The 23,077-nt window shown below is 50.2% G+C and overlaps 1 long non-coding RNA gene and 1 pseudogene across 2 annotated transcripts in view; both read left to right on the top strand.

Moving 5' to 3' along the window:
• Positions 1-21,492, top strand: part of LOC141584658 (uncharacterized) — a 66,526-nt gene extending 45,034 nt beyond the window's left edge. For both annotated transcript variants that reach the window (XR_012517840.1, XR_012517839.1), the window contains exons 2-4: positions 5,384-5,548; positions 5,963-6,988; positions 20,219-21,492. This is a non-coding gene — a long non-coding RNA (uncharacterized LOC141584658). The remainder of the gene's footprint in view (positions 1-5,383; positions 5,549-5,962; positions 6,989-20,218) is intronic.
• Positions 7,950-11,361, top strand: LOC141584657 (small ribosomal subunit protein uS15m pseudogene; annotated as a pseudogene).
• Positions 21,493-23,077: the final 1,585 nt, after the last annotated feature.

Raw genomic sequence — 23,077 nt, forward strand, 5'->3', positions numbered from 1 at the left:
TTTTTCTGGCAACTAATGGACTCCTTAAATAGCAAAAATTGCGGCCTGTAATTAAGATCTTGCTTTTTAAATGATTAATCACTGTAGCCCCTTTGAGCGGCATCCCACTTCCCACTCTCCTCACATTGAAATGCAGATCGTCGGCGAGGGAGGGAGGCGCTCCCAAGCCACTGAGGAGCAATTAAACCTTCCCAGCTGTCACTAGCCTGCCTCGCTGCCTCTCGGCCTGTCCAGACGCCTCGGAGGGAGAGCACAGGCTCCTGCTCCCCGGCGGCGCCAGACTCACCAGTGGCCTAGCCGGGAGGCACTGGGCCCGTCTGCCTCCAAGCCTGACCCTGGCTTGCCCCTGCCTGGTGGCCCAGAAGCCAGCTTTCAGACACTCCCAGAAAGTCAGGTCCTGTTTGCTGAGCACTTGCTGGGTACCAACACTGTAGTCACAACATCTTCAATTTTCACAATAGGCACCTGACAGAAATGTGAAGACGCCCATTTCTACAAAGGGGCAAGTAGAGGCACAAATTCACAAAATCCAGAAATGGTCACATCAGGATTTCAAACAAGGACGGGCTGATCGAAAACCTAGCCTTCATGTCGTTGGCAGGAGGTCATGGGAGACCTCACTGAACACACACACACCACACATGCACACACACACAACACTCTTCACCAGCATGCAAAGGGCTTTCTGGGTTGATCGCTTTGAAGCCTGTCTTGCAAACAGGTGCCATCATTTGCCAGCCCGTGGAATGTTTCCAAGCTCCTTCTGTTGAGGTATACACACAATGACAGCATGATTCGGGGTGGCAGATCATTGGAGCTAGAAGGAAACTTGGAATCCCCGGGGCCCATATACCTTTGAACTCAAGAGGACACTGGAGGCTGAATGTCAAGAGACTTAGCCGACATCATAGGTCACATTTTCAGCGTTCAGCAGGTGCCAGCTTCATAGTAGGCACTCGTGGATCTGTGGACCAGTAAACATGGAAAGATGTACTTCTTCCTTTAGGGTTCTACTGTTGCATTTTTCAGAAGGGATTTTTGTGTATTTGTGTGGTGGTGGCAGGTGGTTGGGGGCAAAGGGGCTCTATCCATACTGACTGTTTCAGAGAAAAGGGGCAGGAGAGAAAGGGAGGCAGACACAAGCATGAACGGGGCTGCCGTGTGTGTTGTGCAGACCCCTGCACAGATGTGCTGGGCTAGGAACGCTGGAAAGGCCCTTCACTGCTGGCTGAGCCAAGATGCATGCATGGCTTTGTGTGGGCCTGCGCCAGGGCTGGAGGAAGGGGAAAGCCAGCTTGCTGCAAAAGGAAGTCTCCTCCTGATCTCCGGCAGGGAGCTGATTCTGAGGGAAACCCAGGCCTAAATAGTCAGTAACCCACCTGGTTAAGACCCTAACGATAGCCTGTGGGCTGGAGGTGGCACCTGCTGCCTGTAGGGCAATTTGGCAAGACTGGCAACATCACGAATGCACATAAGCTCTAGCCCAGCAAGCCCCATCTTGGGAATGTATCCTACAGGCACACTCACACTGTGAGAACTCACTCATGTGCAAGGCGATTTGTTGCAGCATCATTTGTGAAAAAGGTTGGAAACCACCCAGATGAGCCTCCAGAGAGGATGAGTTTGGGTGAAACCACGTAGCTGAGTAAGAGAATGAGAACAATCTCCTTGCTCTGATAAAGGTCGCAAAGATCCCCATGATTCTCTACCATAAAGAAAAACAGCATGACACAGTGCACTACGCCACCTTTGTGTGAAAATACGAGTCACATTTGCATTGTCATGCATTCTCCTTTGTACATGTTTATGTACAAAGAAGCTCTGGAAGGACACATAAGAAACTAATAACAGTGATTATCTTGTAGGGAGTGGTGAGAACTGAGCAGACCGGTGACAAGGCTGCAAAGGAGACTTCTCACCACAAAACTATTTTTTGGACTAGATGAAAGTATTAGGTATTCAACGCCTGTAACCCACAGCACTTTGGGAGGCCGAGGCAGGTTGGATTACCTGAGGTCAGGAGTTTGAGACTAGCCTGGCCAGCATAGTGAAACCCCGTCTTTACTAAAAATACAAAAATTAGCTGGGCACAATGGTGGCCTGTGATCCCAGCTACTCAAGAGGCTGAGGCAGGAATTGCTTGAACCTGGGAGGCGGAGGTTGCAGTGAGCCGAGATTGCACCATTGCACTCCAGCCTAGGTGACAAGAGTGAAACTCCGTCTCAAAAAAAAAAGTATTAGCTATTCAAAAAATGAATCTGAATGATCGTATACGTCCTTATTGATCTGGTATAGGCTTACTTACAAGCCCCTACAAATCACCAATCCCCAGCCAATGATTCCCACTCTCTTAGGTGTACATGCCCATGCCACTGGGTACACACTATCACAGGAGGTACGTGTCCTGAGACAACTCACTTGTGGCCTCGCCGCATGAGTGTCCAGGACCGAAGGCCATGCTGGGCCTTCTCTTCCCTTTCCTTCCTCGGGGGCATCCAGCCTTACTTAGCTGGTCTCACATCAGGGCTCACCCAATCATCCAGACATGGCTGTGGCCCCCTTTTGCCTTGCACCTCCAGAGTATCAGGCAGGTTGAAGGTCTCTGCCCCAGCCATATGTGTCTGTGGCATGTGCACATGCACAATCACATGCACGCAGCCTCGTACACAACATGCACTTGTAGGCAAACAGGCACACCTGGCACATGTAGGCCTGGGTCTTCCTCACATTACAGATGCCTGAGCCACAGGCAGGAGCAGGGCACAGACAGGACTGAGTGACACCCAGGAGAGGAGGAGCTAGAGGAAAGGAGGGAGCTCCCCATCCCTGGGCTTCCCACCCTGGGCTCCTCCATCCCTGGGCTCCTCCATCCCTGGGCTACTCCTCCATCCCTGGGCTACTCCTCCTTGGGCTCCTCCATCCCTGGACTCCTCCAGCCCTGGGCTCCTCCATCCCTGGACTCCTCCATCCCTGGACTCCTTCATCCCTGGGCTCCTCCATCCCTGGACTCCTCCATCCCTGGGCTCCTCCATCCCTGGACACCTCCATCCCTGAGCTCCTCCATTCCTGAACTCCTCCCTCCCTGGGTTCCTCCTCCCTGGGCTCCTCCATCCCTGGACTTCTCCATCCCTGGGCTTCCCTTCCTGAGATCTTCCATCCCTGGACTCCTCCATCCCAGGGCTCCTCCTCCTTGGGCTCCTCCATCCCTGGGCTCCTCCATCCCTGGACTCCTTCATCCCTGGACTCCTTCATCCCTGGGCTCCTCCATCCCAGGGCTCCTCCATCCCTGGACTCCTCCATCCCTGGACAGCCCCATCCCTGGCAGCCCCCCCACCCAGCCATCACCTGACACAGTCCTGGTCCAAAGCAGGCGATGAGGCTCCACATTCTCAGAGCTTTGGGGAGTGGGGCGCACATGAGCTCAGGAGGCCACCCTGGGTTGGAACCAGCCCTGCTGCCTGCCCCGGTGTGCCAGGGCCTGCAAGTCCAGAAACCAAGGCCCAGGAAAGTCAAGTGACTCGCTGAATTCCCCTAGCCGGTGAGCAGTGGGGCCAGGATTATATCCATGCAGGCTGGCTGGGAGGCCGTGGTCCTCCTCACGCTGCTGGCTGCCTCTGAGTCCTGTGGATCGTGGGGCTTCCTCAGCTTTCTGGGGCCTTCTACCTCATCTAAGATGGGATGAGAAATGGGGGCTTAGGAAGCAAGAAGTTTATTATCAGGGCCCTTTCTCCTCCATACCCCCATAAGAGGCGACTCACTGGCTTCTTTTCAGGGACTGACACATGCTGAGCAAAGGGTCATTGGCCTGGTCCTGCTGGGCTCGTTTCAGGACAAGTGCCCCTGGGTGCATGCGGTTCCTCAGGAAATGCATTTGCTCCCAAACACCACCCAGGGATGAGGTCTCCTGGGGCAAGGTCAACCCAGAGACCTCCACCATTGAGAAAGGGGCAGCCCAGCTCACCATGCCCTGAACCAGTGCCATCCTGGGTCCTCATGCGCATCATGGCCCTGTCACCTGCTCCCAAGGTGGCTCTCAGTGGCACAACCTCTTCTATCACCCTAAAAGTGCAAGGCCAGGAATATGGTCAGGTAGAATTGTTTCCGGCTGCAAGTAATTGATGGGCAGGGACTTATGCAAATGCAGCCTTATTCATCTCTCACAGCGAGAGGGTGGGGGGCCAGGATTGGGCCTGGGACTCAGTGATGTCAAGGAATGGGCTCAGCTTTTCTGGTAGCCATGGGACTTGAGTCTGAGGCTTTCTTTTTGACTACTCCCTTACAACACATTATACCAGCCCATCAGGGAAAAGGACCAGTGAACCCTGGTTCGTTAAATCCAGGAACAACTTCAGCATGAATGAAGGCCTGGGGAGGGCGCCTGGCTAATACAGGGGATTCATGTGGCTCCCAGCTGTCACCTCCCCACCATCCCAGCCTGGAGGAGACGGAAAGGGAGGTCAGTGGCTCCTTCATCTCCCCACTCCCTCCCATATTCCAGGACACCTCCTGGAGCCACACTGTGCACTGGGCCGGCCCAGCCCAGCCCGTTCCCATCCTCCCTAGGTGTGATGAATGCTAGGGCTGCTTACAGAGTCACAAATTAGGTTGCCAAAGGCATCCCCGGTTTGGCCTGGAAATACCTCCCAGCTGAAAGGAGGCGCGTCTGGGCTGAGCAGACGTCTTTATTCAGCTGTAATTGATGTTTCACAGACGTCTGTAACTCCGTCTGGAGGGACACAAAGCGCCCCCATGCTTGGCCCAGGCAGCCGCTTTATGTTGCCCCTTTTCATCTGGCAGTCAAAAGTGTAGGAGCCGCCTGGGCTCTCCTGCTTGGTCCCTGGGCCAGGACAAAGGCGGGTGCTGCACACAGAGGCCACCCGGTGGGCCTTTACCTCCTGGAGTGCTCTATGCTAATCTAGCGCCAGCCCAGACCCCTCCTGCATGGCAATGGACTGCAGGGACGGCCGCTGAAACGGGCAAAGCCCTGGCTTACCGGGAAACGGGGTGTCTCCCAGCAGTCAGATCGAGCCGGTGGGTCCGCCTGAACCCAGACTCAGTTGGCTGAGATGGAAGTTGAAGGGCCTTGTATTGGAGCAGGGGTTCTCAGCCCGGGACCCAAGGTCCCCAGGGGAGGAACATGCGAGCCTCCGAAGTCACAGGCAGATCTATGCACAGGCCTCTTTCTCTAGGAAGAAGCTCAGTAGCTTTCATCAGATGCTCAAAAAGGTAAGTCCTACCAGGCACAGTGGCTCACACCTGTAACCCTGGGAGGCTGAGGAGGGAGACTCGCCTGAGCCCAGGAGTTCAAAACTAGTCTGGGCAACATAGTGAGACCTCATCTCTTAAATGTTTTTTTTTTTTTTTTTTTTTTTTAATTAACCAGGTGTTGTGGTGCATATCTGTAGCCCCAGCTACTGAGGCTGAGGTGAGACGATCCCTTGAGCCCAGAAGTTTGAGATTATAGTGAGCTGTGATCATGCCACTGCCACTGCACTCCAGCCTGGGTGACAGAGTGAGACCCTGTCTCCAAAAGAAAAAAAAAGAACAGGTAATTCCTTCTGCTGGGCTCACCCAAACTCCCATTTTACAGATTAGAAAATGGAGGCCCAGGGAGCAAGGACATCTCCCCCAATGTCACAGGATAAGTAGGTGGTGGCACTTGGGTCTTTACCCCTGCTCAGAGACTCTGCTCTGCCAGAGACCACATGATCAGGAGCTGAGAGAGGCCAGGCAGGTTACCTACCGTAGGGGGGCATCCAATTTCCCTGAGGAGGGGCCAGGGAGACGGGCATGTGCAATGATCTGCCAGGGAAAGCCCAGTGGGGCCAGACTCTCAGGGGGAAACAGACTTTTAAAAAATGGGAAGTTTTCCAATTAAAGAATGCCGATTCACAGCCCGCAGAGTGCAGAGTTGAGACTTTTGGCTTTTGCCTCACTGAGTTCCTCCTCTTCTGTTCTGCAGGCAAGAGAAGCTCCAACATGGCCACACGAATCCAGATTCTCCCTCTGAGCCCCTTGCCCTGAAGCCAGAAGAGGGCTGCAGTGCGGAGCTGGTGCCCAGAAACTCTTGCCAGTCCTCTGTGGTGCCTGGAGCAGGACTGCAGCTCGAGGGCTGTGTGGCTTCTGCTTTTGGTTGTCAGTCCTGACAGAAATGCCATCTCCAGCGACTGCAATTCCTCCCCATTCCTGAGCCCTGCTATTTCCCAGGCTGGAGGCAGAAGTGACAGGTTAATGGCAGGCTGTGCTGGCCCTGCAGGCTGCCCTGACCTTCCCTCTGGGTTTGGCATGATCCTACAGCATCCTCCAGAGACGGCAAGAGGAGACCAGAGCGGGAAAGACAGAAAAAGAGAGAGAGAGAGAGAGAGAGAGAGAGAGAGAGAGAGAGAGAGAGAGAGAGACAGCCACAGAGAGAACAAAAAGAGACAAGGAGGGAAGGGAGACAAGGGAGCAGAGAGGAAGAGAGAGAGGGGAGGAGAGAAAGAGGGAGAATCAGATCAGTATAGAGAGAGACAAAGAGGGAGGATCAGAGAGAGACTGGAAATGGGGCTGCCTGGAGAGAGATGGGAGAGAGACTCAGAGAGACAGAGGCAGAGCCCAGAGAGGAAAGAGGCCAAGAGGAGAGGAGGTGAGGGGCGGGGGGAAAAAGCAGGGAGCGCAGAGCTCCAGATGTGGGTGGTTCCCTTGGGGGCGGGACATGGGAGGGGGTGAGGAGGTGTCTCTGTAGTTCTCAGGCTCTGAGCGCGGGAATCAGCGCTCTCCCAGACCATTAGCTCTTCGCTGTGATGCCTGGGCCACGCCCACCTGCATCTGAAGCGCAGGTGAAGCCAGAGCTACCCCGTGCGGAGCCCACGATGCAGACTTCAGAACTCACCTGCTCTAGACCACGCGCTGAAAGGCAGAAGCGGAGCTCATGCTGGGATCCAGGGAGGCGCTGCAGAGGTGACACCCCACTTGCACATCGAAGGAGTTTACATTTATTTGGGAACAGGTGAGACACAATTTTTCGAATTCTTAAAATAAAAAAAAATGTTATTAGTTTTTAGGGTAACAGCACAGGAGGGGGTCAAGTGAAAAATAAAATTCCCCTTCCCTAACAATACCCTCAAATACAGTCTAGGGGATGGGATTTAAAATACTGGGGCTCCCCCATCCTTTCCTTCCCTCGGTGAATGGGATTGGGGCTATTGGTTGGCATCATGCCATGGTTCCATCTCTTAGGAACATGAGAGATGCAAGATCCTTAATGACACAGCTTTTCACAAGTCTCCACACAGATAAATGCATGCACGTGTGCGTGGGCTCACGCGCACACACACACACACACACACACACAAAATTTATGCTCCAAGTGCAGCTCCTGGTGTATCCAGGGCCTCCACTAAGTGACCTCTCATTTCACCTGGGGGTAACAGCCAACTATAGAGAGGCTGGAACACGTATCAGGCACTGGTGTGCTGCTCATAACTACGGCCTTTGAGGCACTTCACTGTTTTGTTCTCAGCGACTCAGGTGAGAGCATTTCAGGCACAAGAGAAAGATAAACAAAACTCGGCCAACAGGGGAGATGTCTGGGGGGAAAGATGAGCAGATAGGCCAGACTCATTCCTTTGTTTTGCAATGATCGAGTCCTTCTTCTAGCATTTGCAGTTGTGTTTATCTTGTATGCATTTAATTGACAGGCATGTAATGATTCACACTCAAGATGTTTTTAATTAAAAATGCTGTGCAGAGCCGGGCGCGGTGGCTCAAGCCTGTAATCCCAGCACTTTGGGAGGCTGAGGCGGGTGGATCACGAGGTCAGGAGATCGAGACCAACCTGGTCAACACGGTGAAACCCCGTCTCTACTAAAAATACAAAAAATTAGCTGGGCATGGTGGCGCATGCCTGTAATCCCAGCTACTCAGGAGGCTGAGGCAGGAGAATTGCCTGAACCCAGGAGGCAGAGGTTGCGGTGAGCCGAGATGGCGCCATTGCACTCCAGCCTGGGTAACAAGAGCGAAACTCCGTCTCAAAAAAAAAAAAAAAAAAAAAAAAAAAATGCTGTGCAAGTCCAGTTGGATATGCACTCTTTCTTGCATACTACACATTATGTATCTGTGATACATGTATACATGCATATTACCGTGAAGACTTGTATATACGATACTACGTATACTGTCTGTGATTTATTTATACATGCATATTACTGTAAAGATTTGTCTTTTCAATACTATGTATACTGACTTGCTGGGCAACTTAAAGGCCCAAGAGTAATCTTTTTTTTTTTTGAGATGGAGTCTCACTCTGTCGCCCAGGCTGGAGTGCAGTGGTCTGATCTCGGCTCACTGCAACCTCCACTTTCCGGGTTCAAGCAGTTCTCCTGCCTCACCCTCCTGAGGAGCTGGGATTAGAGGCACACACCACCACGCCCAGCTAGGAGAGATGGTGTTTCACCATGTTAGTCAGGCCAGTCTTGAACTCCTGACCGGGTGAACTGCCTGCCTCAGCCTCCCAAAATGTTGGGATTACAGTCATGAGCCACTGTGCCCAGCCTTTTTTTTTTTTTGAGATGGAGTCTCACTCTGTTGCCCAGGCTGGAGTGCAGTGGCACAATCTGGGCTCACTGCAACCTCCACCTCCCGAATTCAAGGATTCTCCTGCCTCAGCCTCTCAGGTAGCTGGGACTACAGACATGCGCCATGACACCTGGCTAATTTTTGTGTTTTTAGTAGAGACGGGGTTTCGCCTTGTTGGCCAGGTTGGTCTCGAACTCCTGCTTCAAGTGATCTGCTGGCCTCGGCCTCCCGAAGCGCTGAGATTCCTGGCGTGAGCCACCGAGCCCGGCCACAGATTAACCCAGTCCTGTTAATAGCACCAGTCCCAGTGTCTGGGGGAGGGTTCTGGGTGGTTTCAGTCATTCGCAGACATCCCTGTCCCCACACCAGTGAGTTGTTTAGACCTTGGCCATTGACCCAGTCATCTACTGCAGCTGAACAAACTACTTCAAAACTTAAAACGGCAGCTTTTTTTTTTCTCAACACATCTGTAACTGGGGCAGGAATCAGTGGGGACAGCTTCTCTCTGCCATGTGGTGTCAGCTGGGCCAAGTTGACTGGGACTAAAGGAGCCATTTCCAGGAGGGCTCCCTCACGTGGCTGGCCAGGTGTGCCAGCTGCAGACTGGCCTCTCAGCCTAGGCTGGGACCGGGGGACTCATGCTTGGCTGGGTTCCAAGAGTGAGTGTCCGAAGAGACAAGAAGTGGAAACAGTTTTTACAGCCTGGGCCCTAAGAAACTGGCAGCGTCACTTTTGTCCTAGTCTGTCGATCAGGCAGGAGCTTGACCCACCGAGCTCAGATTCAAGGGAAGGGATAGACCTCGCCTCTCAAAGGGAGGGGCATCAGATAATTTAAGGATGACGTTTTAAAACTGTTATAGCCGAAAGGGAACGGCGGCTGCTGCACGGGCCCCGCGGGGTTAGAGGTCACCATGCTAAGGGCCGCGTGGAGGGTGCTTAGTTTGATTTGCCCCTGGCCCCAGGCTGCCGGGTGGTGGGAGCGCCAGGTTTCCTTCCAACCAGTGGGGCCTGCAGCTTCGAAGTCTCCTCTAGGCCATGCACAGACATGTCACCCAGAAACCAGTCCAGCCCAGGCAAGATGATGAGCCGCCTCCTTTTACACTGCTCCAAGACTACCAGAATGTCCTTGGAATTGAGAAGGTTGGTGATGTTGTGAAAAAACTCTTGTCTTTGGAAATGGCCAAAACGAAGGAGAAGCTAAAAGTCATACAAGAACAGTTGATGAAAAAGATTGTTGAAAACCCTGAGGACACCAGATCCCTGGAGGCTCGAATTGTTGCCTTGGCCATCAAGATCTGCAGCTATGAAGAACACATGAGAAACATGGAAAGGACAAAGCGCACAAACGCTATCTGCTGATGAGCATTGGCCAGAGGAAAAAGATGCTCAAACACCTCCATAACACCAATATGATGTCTATGAGAAAAGATGTGCAAGGAGCTGGGGATTGAGTCCACCTTACCACCTCTGTATTACCGAAGAGCCCACCAACGATTCGTGACCAAGAAGGCTCTGTGCATTCGGGTTTTCCAGGAGACTCAAAAGCTGAAGAAGCAAAAAAGAGCTTTAAAGGCTGCAGTAGCAGCCCCAAAACAAGCAAAGCAAAGGAAACCAGACAGCCCTGCCAAAGCTGAACCATAGATACTCGGAGACAACCAATAAATTCTGTTCAATCATTAAAAACAAAAAACAAAAAACTCTGTCATAGCCAAGAGAACATGGGGAGAAGTCTATTGGGGGATTTCTGGGAAAGGATTCTTTGCTCTCAAAAAGAGACATAAGCATAACTCAGTAACAGTTCAGAGTCCAACATAAGAAATGAGACAATTCCAAGAAAAACAAGAAGATCATACATTTGACCCTTCATGATTATGTTCCTAATTGCTTAAAATTCAGGGAAAGGAGAAGACCATTATAGTGTCTTCTACAATTGTTACATTTGGGATAACAATAAAGCTTACCGAAATTACATATAATTGTGTGACTTATACTTTAAAAATCCTGTAGGATTTCAATATTTGATGGGAAAACTCAATATTGTCAAGATGTCAATCCTTCCCAAATTAAAGCATATATTCAATGTAATCCCACTGAGATTGGAATTTACAAGCAGACTCACTCATCTGGAAGAGTTCATCTGGAAGAGCCAACGTGAAAAATTAACCAAGAACATTTTGAGAGAGAAGAGATGTTCTTACAGGATGCAAAAGCACACACAAAAAAGGCAAGAAATTGGAAACAACCTGAATGTCACAGGGCCAATAGTTAAACAAATTAGAGCAGGGAGCTGGAGTGGTGGTGCACACCTGTAATCCCAACAGTTTGGAAGGCTGAGGCAGGAAGATCTCTTGAGGCCAGGAGTTTGAGACCAGCCTGGGCAAATAATGAGACCCCTGTCTCTATTATTAAAAGATTAGCTGAGTGTTGTGGCATGCACCTGTAGTCCAGCTACTCGGGCTGAGGTGGGAAGATCTTCCGTGCTTAAGCATTTGAGGTTGTAGAGAGCTATGATCACGCCACTGCACTCCAGCCTAGGCAACAGAGCTCTCGCTCTATCTCAAAAAATATAAATAAATAAGTAAATTAGAGAAGTGGATCTCCAGCTTGAGCATACATCAGGATCACCCAGAGGCCTGCTAAAACACAGACAGACAGGCCCATTCCCAGTGCTTCTGAGTCCGCAGGTTAGGAGGCATTCATTCAAGTGTTCCTAGCAAGTCGGTTCCCAGATGATGGTGATGTGGATGGTCCAGACCACACTTGAGAACCACTGAATTAGAGAATGATCTAAAACAGATAGAAACACAGGAGGGATAGGGGGTATATATATATATATATATATATATATATATATATACATATAAATATAAATATATATATATACCCCCATCATATATATATACCCCAAATATATATATCCCCTATATATAATATATATATATAATTTATATATATATGTGTATATATATATATATATATATATATATATATATATAATTTCACTTAAAAACATGTCCAAAAAGCAGAAAGGACATGAAAGGAAGAGATGGTTATTCCTCTTCCCCTGACCACCATGGTCTGCCCGTGATGCCCAGAAGTGCTGGGCCACCTTTATATTCACCTCAGGTTGAAGCCAATGGCAAGAGGTGTGAGCCATTAAGACTCACAGGAAAGCAGAACTGAATGGACTCATGAGCCTGGAAGGCCCTGGGGAAGATTCTTATATGAATTCATAAATCCTCTTATGATTTAAACCATTGAATTGGGGTTCTCCATCATTTATAGTCAGAACTGTCTAACTCATGCAGTAGTGGTTACATAGGATTGTTTGTAAAGATCAAATAAGGTCACATAAGTGAAAGGTCTTTGGGGATCTTGACACATAGTAAGATTCTCGCCTCCAGCCACCATTTACTGTACTTATTATGGAAAAACCTTCTGAGCTAGGCTGTATGGGGACATTATGTGGAAGCTGGCAGATACGCTGACCTCCGGCAGCTCAGGGAATGCCAGGGGAGCCAGGACAAGCAAAAGAAGAATTTAATGGCTCATGTACCTGGGAAATCCAGGGCTGGCCTGGCCTCAAGTGTGGCAGTCCCTGCTACTCAGATAATGCCAACCAGCCTCTTTTGCTTTCTTTATATATATATATATATATATATATATATATATATATATATATATATATTTTTTTTTTTTTTTTTTTTTTTTTTTTTGAGATGGAGTTTCACTCTTGTTACCCAGGCTGGAGTGCAATGGCGCGATTTCAGCTCACCACAACCTCCACCGCCTGGGTTCAGGCAATTCTCCTGCCTCAGCCTCCTGAGTAGCTGGGATTACAGGCACACACCACCATGCCCAGCTAATTTTTTTTTTTTTTTGTATTTTTAGTAGAGACGGGGTTTCACCATGTTGCCCAGGATGGTCTCGATCTCTTGACCTAGTGATCCTCCTGCCTCGGCCTCCCAAAGTGCTGGGATTACAGGCTTGAGCCACCGCGCCCGGCCACCAGCCTCTTTTTCAACATGTCTCAGAACTCCTCTTTTTGAGCCAGTTTTGTTCATTAGTGCTGTGCAGTTTCCTCCACACAGTAGGGGAAGAAGATAGATTTCACAAGCATAAACTGACATCATACCATCTGAGCAAGCCGAGAGCAAAGATAAGGCTTCTTTTTCTCTGCCTTCGTTTACAAAATCCCAGGGAAGAAGGCTGACTGGCCCAGCTTTGGCTGGTGCCCTTATCTGTGCCACCTCAGCCTTCCAAAGTGCTGGGATTAGGCCACCGGGCCTGGCCTATTTTTTTTTTATAGCTATGTATTCATAGTTAGCATATATTGCCCATTTGCTATATGCTGATTATCCCCCTTAATGCTCACAACTCACTCTGAGATAGATGTTATTTTCCACATTTTACAGATAAGGAAACTGAGGCTCAAAGAAGTGAGGTGACCTGCCCAAGATCAAACGTGGAATTATTGGCAAAGATGGATTTCGATCTAAATCTATCTGACTACATTTCCTCTTTTCCTTATATCAAGATGCTAATGAGGCTGGGCATGGTGGCTCATGCCTATAATCCTAGCATTTTGGGAGGCCGAGACCAGCAGATCATTTGAGGTCAGAAGTTCAAGACCAGCCTGGCCAACATGGCGAAACTCTGTCTCTACTAAAAAAAAAAAAAAAAAAAAAAAAAAAAAATAGTAGACTGGCATGGTGGTGTGCACCTGTAATCCTAGGTACTCAGGAGGCTGAGGCAGGAGAATTGCTTGAACCTAGGTGGCGGAAGTTGCAGTAAGCCAAGATCATGCCACTGCTCTCCAGCCTGGGTGACAGAGTGAGACTCCATCTCAAAAAAAAAAAAAAAAAAAAAAAAAAAACGTGCTAATCAATAAACCCTCTTGGGTGCTGTTTAGTAAAGCCAGCTGTCTCTGGGCTTGGACACAACTGCATGCTTTCCTCACTTTGGTGTCCCTGTATTTGAAACTCTGGGCCCTTCCCCAGTGACATTTGTGCCATTGAGACCAAGTAAATCGCTATTAGTTATGTCCTTCCCCTGAGCCTGTATTTTTCTTTCCTTTGCTCCCTTTGGGTAGTCCACTGTGTGCTCACTGCCTCCCTGTTGGGATGGGGTGGTCTGGGAAACACAGGTCCCTCCTTCCTGGCTTCTGCCTCTCAGTGCACAAATCCCTAGAAAAATTCAGATTTGTGAGCAAAGACAAAATATCTTGAAGAGGCAGAGAAAGGAGGGGATTCTCCTTTCTCCAACACCCTTGGAATAGAGAAAAATTCTCCCAGGCTGGGGAGAGAAGAAAGGGGTGACAGAATTATTGGATATTATTTCCTTAATTTATAGACTGAGATTCACAAATGCTCACAACTTTAAGGTGTGTTTCCACCCCACACCCCCTTCTCTCAGCCCTTCCTATTCCTCCTACAATGGGTTGTATATTTGTCAGGGTATCAGTCTGGCTGTTGCATCCAAAGACCCAAAAGAATAGGGCTTAAACACAAATTTACTTCTCTTACATAAAAAATCTAGTGGATGGCCTAATGCTGGAATGGTGGCCCCATAATTATTGGAGACCCAGACTCTTTCTGTCTTGTTGCTCTGCCTTTGTTAACATGCAACTTCAACTTCATCTGCACGTCACGGGGCAGGATGAGAAAAGGGAGCCTTGCCGGAGCCTGACTTAGGAAGTTACGTACTCCACTTCCACTCATTGGCCAGAATTTGATCATGTGACCACATGTTAGCCGCAAAGGGGTCTGGGAAATGTAGTTTTATAATGAGAGGCTATATGGCCCTTTATTCTACAAATAGTTATGAAGGGTAGAATAGACATAATGGGACAATTAGCAGTCTCTGCCAGTGGTCCTATGTGGTCTAGCCCTGTGGCCTTAGCTCTGTTTCTTTGTTCAGGAGAGTCTCAGGCATACAAGCTTTTAATATGGTGGCTTTGCATCTGTCAGTGCCTTCAGAAAACAAGTAAGGAGAGGACTGGGGCCAAAGGCCATGTCCAAGTGTATCAGCAAGCAAGGAAAGGAGGGTCAGCATGGGGGTCCTGCCAGGTGATCTGCACCCAGAGCAAGTTCCATGGGTGACAGCTTTGTCCACCCTTACTGCCTGTCATTCTGATTGGCTGTGTGGTCTCTGTTTATCCCCTTCCCCAACTCGAAGAACAACTTTCCAACCTTTTTTTGGCATGTAAGGTGGCAGGGGGTTTGTCGGCTTAAGAAAAAATTCTCTAGGTAGCATCTGGGTCTTCTATTCTTCTAGCCTTGCTCAAATAGGGAAGAATGCAGCAGGTGGCAGGTTTAGGTCCTGTAAGTCCTGCAACAGAATTAATTCCCAAGCCCTTTAGTATGTTCATTGTCTTCATTCACACACCCGCCACCCACATTCACAGCCTGCATGTCGCTGACCTGGGTCGGTCCCGAAAAAGCCTCATGAGTGTTCATAGATGGTATTTCTGCTTGCTAACCTCTACCTCATTCTCCCAGTTTAACCAAAGGGCATGCGTACATTAATTCTCTTACTCGTTCATTCAACAAGTAATGATCAATTCTGCAATGTGTACGGCTTGTCCCGTGGCAGATGGGATCTCTGCCCTTGTGGAACTGTGGAGACTAACCATTAGCTAATGGCACAAAGAAGTACACCATCACAGGCGCCTGTAATCCCAGCTACTGGGGCAGCTGAGGCAAGGAGAATCTCTTGAACCCGGGAGGTGGAGGTTGCAGTGAGCTGAGATCAAGCCACTGCACTCCAGCCTGGGTGACAGAGTGACTTTGTCTCAAAAAAAAAAAAAAAAAAAAAAAAAAGATGTGCACCATCAGACTTGATTACTGCTACGGAGAAAAGGTACAGGGTACAAAAAAAGTATGAGTAGCAATGCACAAAATCAGTGGAATGGAAGAGGGTCTGTAGAACATTCTAGGCATCAGGCACAGCCTATGCAAAGGGCCTGAGGCAGAAGCGAGTGTGACTAATTCCTAGAATTAAATGAAGCAAGCGAGGAAAGGAGGGTCAGCATGGGGATCCTCCCAGGCATTCTGCACCCAGAGCAAGCTCTACGGGTGACAGCCTCGTCCACGCTTACTGCCTGTCATTCTAATTGTGCAGTGACCAGACCCATCACTCTGGTTATCCCCTCCCCCAACTTGAAGAACAACTTTCCAACTTTTTTTGGCATGTAAGGTGGCATCCTCACAGCGAGGGGGCAGTGGAGAATGCCGTTCCCAATCCCGTCACCCCTACTGCTGAACACCCTTCAATGACTTGTTCCATTAGCTTTAGTACAGGTTCCACACTTGCCCTAGGTTAGATCCCTGCCTTCTCCTCTGGCTCCTGCCTCACCACTCTCGAGCTGGATGTTCCATTGCCTCCCAGACACTGGTCCCTCCATCCGCAATCCTTTCCCTGAGTAAGTCCTCCCGGTCCTTCAGGACTCGGCGTAGACATCCTGGTCTCTAGAAGGCTAGATCGGATACTCTCCTGTTTGCTCTTTCAAATCAAAGCGCTCTCTGTAGGTTTTGCCAGGAGGGAGGGTAGTGAGGTCAAGGGCCTGCTCTGCAGTTAGCTGTGTGGCTGTGGATAAGTGACTCCACCTCTCTGTGCTTCAGTTTCTTCATGAGGTAAAATGGAGGTAAGAACTGCACTGACCTCATAGGATTGTTGTGAAGATAAATGAATTAATAACATATGTAAAGTGCTGTTATTGGTCTTTAGTATTCTGTCCTGGACTGGGTACTGTGTCATTGGTTTCAGTCCTGCCTCTCCTCATAGGGCTGGGGAACTCTAGGGTCAGAGTGCTGGGCCTTCCTGCACTCCTGCCTGCTAGTACGTGGCCCAGTGGAAGTCATATGGTAACTGCCTAACCCATTGGATTTGCTCTAAGAAGAATGAATTTCTGGCCATCATCCCACATGGAAGCAAACATGATCTCTGGCCTTTTCTCCCAGTTGGGGGATAAGGGATCCTGATCTCTGAGATCTCTCTCCACTCCTCGACTCCCAATGCCATCCTGCACCCCAGCCTCCTGCCAGCTGTCAATAGGACAGATCCCAGTGTCCCCGGAATGGAACAGTGAGGGGCACTGGTGGTCAGGGAGGTAGCCTTGTGAACACCTGTGGGTGGAGGCTCTTCACAGTTGTAGGGAAATGGACAACCCAGGTGGGTCCAGAGGGACATGGCCAAGGTGGACAAGGCCTCCAAATCTGAGAAGCAGCTATTGGGGGTTCCAGACCTGGGGGAGAGAGGAGGGGTCTTTACACAATGAACGGGGACTTGGGGAGGAGAGAAACCCCTTTCTGAGTAGCCCAGGAGGCAGGGAAATGCATGCACTGCAGGTTCTGTGTCTGGACTGATAACAGCCATTGTTCCTAATGACCCTTGTTTCTGAGCAACATGTCCAAGGCTTGACATTTCTGTGTGCCACAGCCCTGTGCTGACAGTGACCACAGCATACGCCCCAGTGTGCTGGTGCTAACTGATCCCTGACAGTGCCCTTGCTGGGTCATCTTACTCTTCCACATCCTTAATGCCTCATACAGAATTGGGGTGAGGGACAGCCAGTTCCTGTTTGCTGGTTGAAGGAAGGAATGAACCCATATGGTGGGAGCAGGGCAGAAGAGGCAGAGGGATCAGATAGAGCTGGGTTCAAATCTCTGCTCTTCTCCTAGCTCTGTGGCCTTGGGCAAGTCACCTAGCTTCTCTGAGCCTCAGTAGTCTTATCTGTGAAATGGGATACCTAGTACCTGCCTCACTGTGTTGCTGTCAGGTTCAGTGATCCACTGTGTACCCAAAGGGTGGCACAGTGATTGGTGCCTGCTGAGCCTTTGCTCAGTAAACAAAGCAAGAACTTTCTTCCAAGTCTCTGCTTGTTCCTGAATCCATGTGTAGTGTGACTCACCCCTTCAGGACCCCATCTTTCTGGCACCTTTGGGTCGTCTGCTGCTCCCAAACTTCAAGCCTCAGCCTCTCCTACAAGGGGACAGACACAGGAGACACAGAGCTGCCCACCTTCGCTTTGAGGGAGCCTGGAGGTCACCTCTTTTGTCCAGCCCTCCCTCTGGTGGTCCTTGCCTTCCTTCCCCAAACTTCATCTCAGCCAGTCCAAAGGGACGTCCCAGAGAACATGCAAGCTGGAAGGTGGAAGGTGCTGGAATTGGTGGGAAAAAAGCCCCACGCTGGTGAGGGTGAGATCCTGAGGCCTTGGCGCCCTGCACCCCCTGGGCTGGCCAGCTTCCTGCAGAAGGGTCCCTGGTACCTTCTATTTTCCCAGCCAGGAGGCTGGCGGGTTCCCACATTACCACATGAATGGGGCACAAGCACCCCCCCTCCCCGACTCGAGCAAACAATTTGGCTAGCAAATTGACATAATTACAAGAGACAGGGAGGGAAGAAAAACGCTCCCCCCACCCCCGGCCCCCCAGCGGGCGGCTCCCACCGAGTTCCTCCGGGCTTTGTGGGCCGGGCGCTCAGGGCTGATTAGAAACCTCGTAGCCTTTTCAAGAGCCCCAAGTGATTGGTCCCTTAATCTGATTACAATTTGCAGAGCCCTCCAGCCGCCTCTGAAGGGCCGTTCTCAAGCGCCCGCTAGATGATGGGCGAGTACACACACACACACACACACACACACACACACTCACACACACGTGCACACACACACACACACACACGCACAGCACCCACTTGGGCCTGTCAGGCCGCGCTTGGCCACTTTCGTTTTCATGCCTCACTCCCTCAGTTAGGCACCTCAGGTACCATTCCCTGTGCCTCAAACTTCAGACACACACAGGGCCTGACACTGCCCCTAATACCTGGGGTTGCCCATCTTTAGAGGGTCCCACACAGATACAATGCCCAGACCAGAGGCATTTGTGCGTATGCCCCTGTGAGTATACATTCTCATTTCCCACCGTCCTCCGCGCTGCCGCCCCGAGCATCCAGGGTGAGGCTTCCTGATCCCATCGAGGGCAGCCTCTCCCCAGCAGCAGTATTTCTGGGGCTCCTTGGGCTGCGGCTCCCACAGGCTTAGGCCCAGCAGGCCGCCCGGACACTGCTCAGGCGCAGGCTGCCCAGGCACGGCTTCTCCCCTGTTGGGAACTCAGCTCGTAGGGGCTTCAGTTAGTGGCCTTAGCCCTTAGCCCTTCACGTCCAATTTGTATCTCTTAATCCCTGAGGCTGAGCCCCAGTGGCTCCTTTTCCTGTACTTGCTGTGGCTGTCATAGGCCCCAGCAACTCAGAATAGGAGTGTGGTGGGGGGCAAAGCCGGGGCCGAGGCAGAAGGGGACAGAAGTGGGGGCTCTGGCCTTATTAACTGCTCTGCCCAGCAGATGGAAGTTGGGTGTGTGTATGAGGATAGGGAACAGGTGCAGGACCTTCCAGGGTGACCCCCACCCCCAGGTTGCTGTAACTCCATCTTTTGTGCATCCCAGGCTGGAGGCCCTGGGAAGGATATTGTCTAGTCAGGAAGCCCGTCCTTTTGCCAGATCATCCTAAATGCCTGGAGCCTGGAGCCAGAGAGCAGGGAACACAGAGCCCAGGTACTGACACCGGAATCAGGATCGGTGACCTTGAATGAGTTACTTATCCGATCCGGGCCTCAGTTTCCCCACGTGTAAGATGGGAATGCTGCAACCTCTGTCTCTCAGGGTTGCTGGGAGGCTAAATGAGCTGAGGCACAGAAGACCGTCAGCACGGCGCCCAGCACAGTCAGCACACAATGCCAGACTGCGTCAATGTTCATGAGCCAAGAACAAGAGAGGACTTGAAGTACAGCCATCAAACACACGGACGGGGTGGTCTGTGTGTACCCTGTGTGCCTGTGTGGTGGTCTGTGTGCACCCTGTATCCCTGTGGGGTGGTCTCTGTGTGCACCCCCGTATCCCTGTGGGGTAGTCTGTGTGTACCCCCGTATCCCTGTGGGGTGGTCTGTGTGTACTCCCCTGTATTCCTGTGGGGTAGTCTCTGTGCACCCCCGTATCCCTATGGAGAGAAACTCAGGCCCTACAGGCTTCCTAAGGACCTTCACTTTACAGCTGGGTTTTCCAGGACGAGCTTCTCAGTTGCCAACGTTTGTCAGCTCTAACTGATCAGATGACCCAGTGCTGGTTTGGGAAACAAGGGCCTCCACTCAGCTCTTGCCCAGGGATTTGAGGCAGGAGAATGGGGTCTGAAAGCAGGTATCTAAGGTGATGCATGGAGACTGGATAGTAGAGGCTACTGATTGGCAACCCCTCCTTTGTCTGCTTGGTAGCTGAAAAATGAAAGTACTTCTGATTGGTCCCCTCCCACAACCAATCAGACTGGTCGTGGGCCGACTCTTCCTCTCCTGCAACCAATCAGACTGGTAGTGGGCCACTACGTCTTTTGCTTAGAGTGAACCAATGGGAAACCCCTGACGGGTATTTAAACCCCAGAAAATTTTGTAACTATCACTCTTGAGCCGTTGCTTGAGATCTCTCCCGTTCGTTGGCGTGTACTGTTATTTAAACTACGTCTCTGCTTATGCTGCTGTGTTTTGTTTGTATGTTTTATTCAATTCTTTGTTTAAAACACCAAGAACCTCCACTTAACTGGTAACATATGTTGGCAAGGCAGCCAGGAGGTAAGTCCAAAGTTTGGGATTTATTTTTCTCTCTTTTTCTTTTCAACTCAGGACCCTCGGTGGACAGCACCTGTGCACAGACGCAACTGCAGGTTTCTGGCCAGGCCCACTGTTTATGGAAGCACCTGACCCCCACTGCCCAGCTTGGGTGAGGGACCGAGTCCTTTTCTCTTTTAGTCTTTCAGCCGCTGTCTCCCAGCAGCCATTTAATAACTGAGGGCAACAGGCCAGGACCACTCTCTGGTGTTACCTGAGGGCCAGGGAGGGAATGGGGACAGCTGCCTGCCGGAAGGGAGAAGGACTCTTTCCTATCTTGTCCAGTTATCAACCCTGAACCCTCCGTGTGTGATGCAGTTGGCAGCGGCAGCCCATCCAGGATGAGCTCATACGTGTTTCAGGCAACTTAAACTTTATTTTCTTATGCTAGATTCTTCCCTTCCTCTACTCAACTGGCTAAGGACAGGTCAGAAGGCTTGGGCAGATCGTTCGTGTGAGTCATGCTGGGGGGAATTAATAAAAGGGAATTTATGTACCATTTAATCTTGTCTAAATTTAGAGAATTAAATAATTACTTTAAGTGGGATAGGAAAAAAAATCCACAGGTTTGACTGAAAATTCATTTCTAGAAGTCAGGGTCTTCATCCAGGGACAAGAGGGAAAGTTCATAGTGGGCCATCGGCAGCGGAGGAAAACATTCTACAGTGATGTCGGATCTAAGGTCAGAGACCGCCGGCAGACGAAGATGGGGCCCTAAAGCCGGATGCCGCAGAACCCCAGTCAGGGCCCAGAATTTTTCCAGGAGGATGCCCTGTGTAAAATTTGAGTCACCTGCTGAGCCCTCCACTTTTCAAAGGCCTCTTTTCCAGACCATTGTGAGCAACACTCCATCAGTTCCACCTGATTCCCTGCCTGGCTATATCCTCCACCCTTGAAGTTAAGTTGACCCTGACAATCTACAGAGAAACGTATGGTTCCTTTTTTCTACAATATTCTTTGGCCCCATTTTGAGCTGCCCAGCCAGGAAACAATGGGTGGTCAATGGTTGCCTTAGTTATGACACCATCCTGCAATTAGACCTATTTTGTAAAAGGCAGCACACATGATCAGAAATCCCATATGTACAGGCCTTTGTGGCCCTATACCAAAACCCAATAATCCCCCTAAAGGAAAGTCCAGAGGCAGAACGAGTCACAGATGACCCCTTTTCACACGGGCCACCTGTCTCAGGGTGACAGCAACCACCCCCATATAGGCCTTTGTCAAGTGCTCCTAAGGCTAAAACCCAAACACTGGGGACACTACTAAGCCCCCCCTCACACTTGGAAGGGAACAACCTATTCAACTCTCCCTCCAGCCCTGCTACCCCTTAGAAAGTAGCAGGAGCTGCGGGACCAGTCCTAGTGCAGGACCCCTTCTCTAACTGCTACACAACAGTGTAGGGAAAAGTAAGGAACCTATCCCGAGAACCCCAGGAAATTCTCAGATGGGTTCCAAACTTCGATCTTAGCCTTTGATCTCTCATGGAGAGATGTTCAATTCATTCTAGCAACTTGTTACACCCCTTTTGAACAGGAACGGATCTTTGAGGCTGCCCAAAACCTCAGGGCAATCACCCAGGCCCAGGCAGAGTCCCCACTACTGACCCTAATTGGGATTATAACATCCCGTGGGAATGAACAACGGGGCTAAATTTCTTGAGGCTCTCCTTGGAGGAATGAAAAAAGGAAGAACTAAGTCAGTAAATTATAAAGTAAGTGAGGTTACACGGGGCAAGGAGAAAAATCCAGCCATGTTTTATGGCAGGCTAAGGAAGCCTTTAAAAAATATGCTCTCTGGACCCTTCATCTCCCAAAAGCAACATATTAATAGCCCAACATTTCATCAGCCAATCCTCCCCAAACATGAGAAGCAAGCTCCAAAAGCTACAGATGGGGCCACAAACTAATTATAAGCAGCTCCTTGAGACCACCTTTATGGTGTATAACAATCGTGATCTGATGGAAGGAAAAGGGGAACAGAGTAAAGAAAAATGGCAAGCCAAAGTTAAGGCAGCCATCACTGGTGATGCCCCAAATGCCCAAAAAGCATCCAAGGGAAACCCGAAGGCCATGAGGATGATGCCAGAAAGGACTCTTGCTTCAAGTGCAAGAAAGCTGGGCGTCAGGCAGAGGACTGTGCTAATCCCCCCTCCCCGCAGGCCCCTGCTGAAAATATAAGAACACCAATTACAACCCCTGGCGCTGGAGGATTGACTGCCCCTGCTCCCACTGAAGGGCTCTGTTAAGCAGAGCTCTAGCTGTGCACAAGGAGGAGTCAGATGAAGACTGAGGGGGCCCGAGGCCCTCCTCACTGCCGCTGTCCAGGAACACTGTAACCACTACTGAGAAGCCCCAGGTAACTCTGGATGTCATGGACACCCGATTTCAGTTTCTTTTTTATGCAGGGGCAAATTACTCTGTCCTTACTGCTCATACAGGAAAACTTTCTTCCTGCTCCACGAGTATTATGGGAATGGAAGGAAAGCCACAAACAAGATCGTTTCCTCCTCTTTTGATTTGTCCATTTGAGATACAAATCTTCCAACTGGGATTTCTAGCAGTTCCAAGATGCCCAGTCCCCCTGTTATACTATGGGTAAAATAGGGGCACTACTACAATTTAAGCGTCACCTGGTGAAATTGCTAATAGCCAAAAATACGGACAGTGTCCCAGACCATATTAATAAACAGCTTAGCCTGCTAGCGTGGTATACTGGGAAACCAGGGAAGGCCAAAACAGCAGTGCCAGTCAGAATATGGCTTAAAGACCCCAGTTGTTTTCCCAATTGAAAACTACCCAATTAAGCTGGAAGCAAGAAAAGGCCTAGCACCCTCAGTTGAGGTATTACTTGCCCACGGGCTCTTAAGGCCCT

This window comes from Saimiri boliviensis, chromosome 5 (genome assembly GCF_048565385.1).
Source record: "Saimiri boliviensis isolate mSaiBol1 chromosome 5, mSaiBol1.pri, whole genome shotgun sequence".
Lineage (NCBI taxonomy): Eukaryota > Metazoa > Chordata > Mammalia > Primates > Cebidae > Saimiri > Saimiri boliviensis.